Here is a 5,332-nt window from a genome sequence, read left to right on the forward strand (position 1 = left end):
ATGACAAATCACGGCTTGAACTATCTTGCTTTGCATGTAATGAGTCTCATATATTAGTTTCACCTTTTAAGTTGCTGCACTGAAATAAATCAACTTTTGCACCATATTCTCATTTTTCGAGTTTCACCTGTATATGAAGCATCAAGAATAAAATACTTCGTAACCGGTTCATAAAACTCCCCTGGTGGTGTCCAACCCCTGGATGATCCCACAAGTACAGCATGAGCTGCCATGGTAGAATTAAGAGTCCCAGTAGCGATCCCTCCATTGCCAAGCAACCATGGGTGTCCACGGTAATTTTACGTATAGATTTTTGGGTCATTTTCTATCACTTCGGTTTGAGTCCGCATTTTAAATCCAAAACTATCTTCAGCTGATGCAGGTTAATTTACTTTGTAGAAATTTGTAAAAGGCATATATTGAAGACTAGGTCACCTCTATGAATCTGAGACACTGAAAGCCTGCTGATCAAAGGACCACGATGTTCTCCGCTCTAGTAGAACGGCCAGTGTTGGAAAAAGTGGCACGTTATACTTGTTAGTAGATAGGAGCTTGGACATCCTCTGAACTCTTCGATAGTCAAACTCCAAACTTTTTTTTGCTCCAATAGCTTTGGGACCAGGTCATTCCTAGCCCTCAGCCTGCATCAACAAAGAGGAAGGCTGTAGGGTGGGAATGACCTGGTCCACAGCTCAATGGAGTAGAAAAAAAAAACAGAAATCCCACGCCCGGCTTGAGATGTTTGAAGGACGCTCAAGTTCATCTCTAATTGAGAGCACAGGCTTCTGATGTGAGCTGCTCTAATCAGCAATGGAGGAAGAGGAAGTCGCAAAACCCCTTAAAAGGACTACGTTGAGCACAACCGAGGAGTCTTCTTTCTTGAAGGACAAAGCAGCTTGGAAGAGCCCCGGTTGTGCCAAACTTCTTCCATTTGAGAATTATGGAGGCGATTGTGCTCTTGGGATCCTTCAGTGAAGCAATTTTTTGCAGCCTCCCCCAGGTCTCTACCTTGCAACAATCCTGTCTCTGAGCTCTGCAGGCAGTTCCTATCACCTCATGGTTTTTGCTCTGATACAGTATGCACTGCCAGCTGTGAGGCCTTTTATAGAGAGGTGTTGGCCTTTCAAAATCATGTCCACTGGTGGACTCCAATCACGGTGCAGAAACATCTCAGCAACGATCGAGAGGAATGGGAGGCACTGAAAATTTCAAGTGTTGTTGGCAAAAGATCTGAATACTTTGTCCAATGTGATATTTGTTTTTTTTTTAATACATTCGGACATTTCTAAAATTCTGTTTTCATTTTGTCATTATGGGGTGAAAAGTGTAGATTAAAGTGTTACTAAACCCCGGACCCCGCATTCACCATATCCGCTCCCCCCGGACCCCGCATTCACCATATCCGCTCTCCCCGGACCCCGCACTCACCAGATCCGCTCTCCCCGGACCCCGCACTCACCATATCCGCCCTCCCCGGACCCCGCACTCACCATATCCGCTCCCCCCGGACCCCGCACTCACCATATCCGCTCCCCCCGGACCCCGCACACACCATATCCGCCCTCCCCGGATCCCGCACTCACCATATCCGCCCTCCCCGGACCCCGCACTCACCATATCCGCCCTCCCCGGACCCCGCACTCACCATATCCGCCCTCCCCGGACCCCGCACTCACCATATCCGCCCTCCCCGGACCCCGCACTCACCATATCCGCCCTCCCCGGACCCCGCACTCACCATATCCGCCCTTCCCGGACCCCGCACTCACCATATCCGCACTTCCCGGACCCCGCATTCACCATATCCGCACTTCCCGGACCCCGCATTCACCATATCCGCTCTCCCCGGACCCCGCATTCACTATATCCGCTCTCCCCGGACCCCGCATTCACTATATCCACTCTCCCGAAAAAAAAAAAAATATCTAGCAATACATACCAAAACTGAGAATGTGTGATGTTCCCTCCCAAGGCTCTGTTCTATCAACAGATGGATTAGGGACAGTAGAAGAAGGGGAGGAACAGAAAACACAGGATCAAACAGCCTTTTTACACAAAATGCGGAAGATTAACCCCTTAGGTTCCACAGTGAGTATAACAAGCATGTTTTATTGCATCTACAGACTGTTGTGGGTTTAGTAACACTTTAATGAGGGAAAAAAAAATAAAAATTATTTAAACTGTAGTATCAGCCTGCAACATTGAAAAACATGAGGAGGGTCCGAATACTTTCTGAATGCACTGTATACAGCTAAATTTAAAAAAACAAAAAAAACACATTGTTATTTTATTATTTTGGGCTAATAATTTTGATAATGAAAAAAAACTAAAAAAAAAAATATTTATTTTGATGAAAAAAAAAAAAATTATTATATATATATTTTTTTTTTTCTCATTATCAAAATATATTAATAAATATATAATATTAGTAGATTGGACCTTCATTTGGTGGTAAATATATTAACAAATATATTATAATAAATATATTAACAAATGAAGGTCCAATCTACTAATATTATATATTTATTAATATATTTATTTTGATAATGAAAAGAAAAAAAAAAAATTATATTTATATATATATATATATATATATATATATATATTCTCATTCATTACTGTTTACCACCAAATGAAGGTCCAATCTACTAATATTATATATTTATTAATATATTTATTTTGATAATGAAAAGAAAAAAAAAAAAATTATATTTATATATATATATATATATATATATATTTTCTCATTCATTACTGTTTACCACCAAATGAAGGTCCAATCTACTAATATATATTTATTAATATATTTATTTTGATAATTATTATATATTTTTTTATATATTATTCATTAATATATATATATATTATATATATATATATATATATATATATATATATTATTTTTTGTTTTTCTTTTTTCATTCATTACTGTTTACCACCAAATGAAGGTCCAATTTTTCTGGAAAAAAAAAAAAGTATCCACCCGGATACACAAAGTCGTTGCAATCATACGTACAATTTTACGAACAAGTCACAGTTGGGTCTAGGAGTTGAGGTTGGTTTTACCCCCCGGCCACTCGAACGCTGCGGATAGTGTGATGAAAGAGCACAGACACCCGATGAAGGAAGTAGTTTTATCTTTTATTAAAAATTAAACAACCTCCCTTATGGGAGAAACTTTTTTTTTTTTTTTTTTCTTATTTGGAAAATAAAAAGGAAAAAAAAAAACAAAAAAACTGCAAATAGTATTGGATTAAAAGAGGCAAAAAGGGAGAAGCATTTTAAACACCGTAAGGCTACATTATACAACATAGTATAGGTCTACATATTAAAAGAAATAAACCACACGCATTACTGGGAGGGCCGGCTTGTGGCCCCTGGTACACAACATACACACCCTCTAAATAAGCAACCTGGAAATAGTTCTCTAAATGGAAGATCGGCGAAAAGTAGACGCTGTTCATCGGCAGCCACTCAGGAACCACTATAAAGATGACGCGGTAGAATCAGGATGCAATCATTATGTAAAAGGACCCACTCATGATGCAATTATGTAAAAGAGGGCACTCGTTATTAAAGAACAAGCGCACATTTAAAAAAAAAAAAAAAAAAAAAAAAATACCCCACAAAAAAAAAAAACACACAAAAAACAAAAACACAAGAAAATTTTAAAAAACTACAAAAAAAACCCCACAAGAAAAAAAAACAATAAAAAAAACAAACACAAAAAACAAAACAAAACCAAAAAAAAAAAAAAAAAGAAAAACCTTTTGCTGCAGTAAAAATAAAGAATCCTTATATTGATGATGGAAACCTTAATCCAGATCTCTCGCCCCCCAAACTGGACAATTCTCTTCTCCCACCCCGTTTCCGGGAGGCGGTGTTCAGACATCAGGTGTTTAGCCTCCGTTCACACCAATGCGCTTTTTTTTTAGTGCTTTTTGCAGAAATGCACTACAGTCCAATTAACACGGTTTCCTATGGGACACATTCACAGGGGCTTTTTTTTTTTTAGCTGATGCTTTCTGAAAAGGATCAGGGACTTTTTTTAATTTTTTTTTTGTTTTTAAAATGCTATTTTTTTTTCTTTTTTTTTCCTTTTTTAAAGTGCTATTTTTTTTATTTTTTTTTTGTTTTTAAAATGCTATTTTTTCTCTTTTTTTTTTTTTAAGTGGTGTTTTTTTTCTGGGCAGAATAAAAATGCAAAACGCGTCAAAAACGCACTACCATGCCTTTCAGCAGATTCTCCATTGAACTCTATTGTAGCAAAAACACTTTTTTTTTTTAATAAAAGAAGAGCAGTGTTTTTGCTACAATAGAGTTCAATGGAGAATCTGCTGAAAGGCATGGTAGTGCTTTTTTGACGCGTTTTGCATTTTTATTCTGCCCAGAAAAAAAAACACCACTTAAAAAAAAACAGCACTGTAAAAAAGGGAAAAAAAAAAAAAAAGAAAAAAGAACATTTTAAAAACAAAAAAAAGCACTTTAAAAAAGGAAAAAAAAATAAAAAAAAATAGCATAAAAAAAAAATAGCACTTTAAAAAAAAAAAAAATGCAAACCGCGTGTAGAAAAATGCAAAAACAACTGAAAAATGGACTAAAAGCAAAATGCATAGGTGTGAACGGAGCCTCGCAGCGGCTACAACTTTCCCGGCACTGCAGGTTTGCTGTAAGATATAAGATGCTCCTAAAGTATATATTTGAGAATGTTACTTTTCTTTCTTTTTTTTTTTGCACGTATGAAAGAATTTTTTTTGCGCTTGCTGGAGGCGCTGTATTACTTGTACGTAACCTCAGCTATACAGCGCCGTGTTCCAGCAGTAAGATGGGGACATCCAATCTCACGCCCGCAATAATCAGGCATTGCTCAGCCATTGACAGGACACTTTCTATTCTATGAATGAAAACAAAGCTTCCTCTGATTGGATGAGACAGCGAGTGTGATGTCATCCATTTGCCTCAGTTGATCAAGTTTTGTGTTCATTCACGGAATACAAAGCTTGCCGTGAATGACGGAGGGGCGCTCAGCCTGACTCTCTCTCTTTGGTTCTGGGAGTGGGACAGAAGTCCTGAGGCCATCTCACACATGCTCAGTGGGGAGACAGCTGCGATTCCTCAGGAAGTCGCAGCCGGTTCCCATATCCAAGATGGCTGTGCCAGGGACCTGCAGGGGTAACAAGAACCGGCTTCAGAAAGACAGTGCTGGACTGTAGGGACCGGTAATTACCTGTTTATAGTCAGCAGCTACAGTATTTGTCATGCGATCTCGCACATGCTCAGTGCGATTCGCAGCTGGCTCCCATACGTGAGATGACTGTGCCAGGGACCAGCA

The sequence above is a fragment of the Staurois parvus genome, unplaced genomic scaffold (genome assembly GCF_062004578.1).
Source record: "Staurois parvus isolate SC_StPar_1 unplaced genomic scaffold, SC_StPar_1.0 ptg001081l, whole genome shotgun sequence".
Taxonomy (NCBI): domain Eukaryota; kingdom Metazoa; phylum Chordata; class Amphibia; order Anura; family Ranidae; genus Staurois; species Staurois parvus.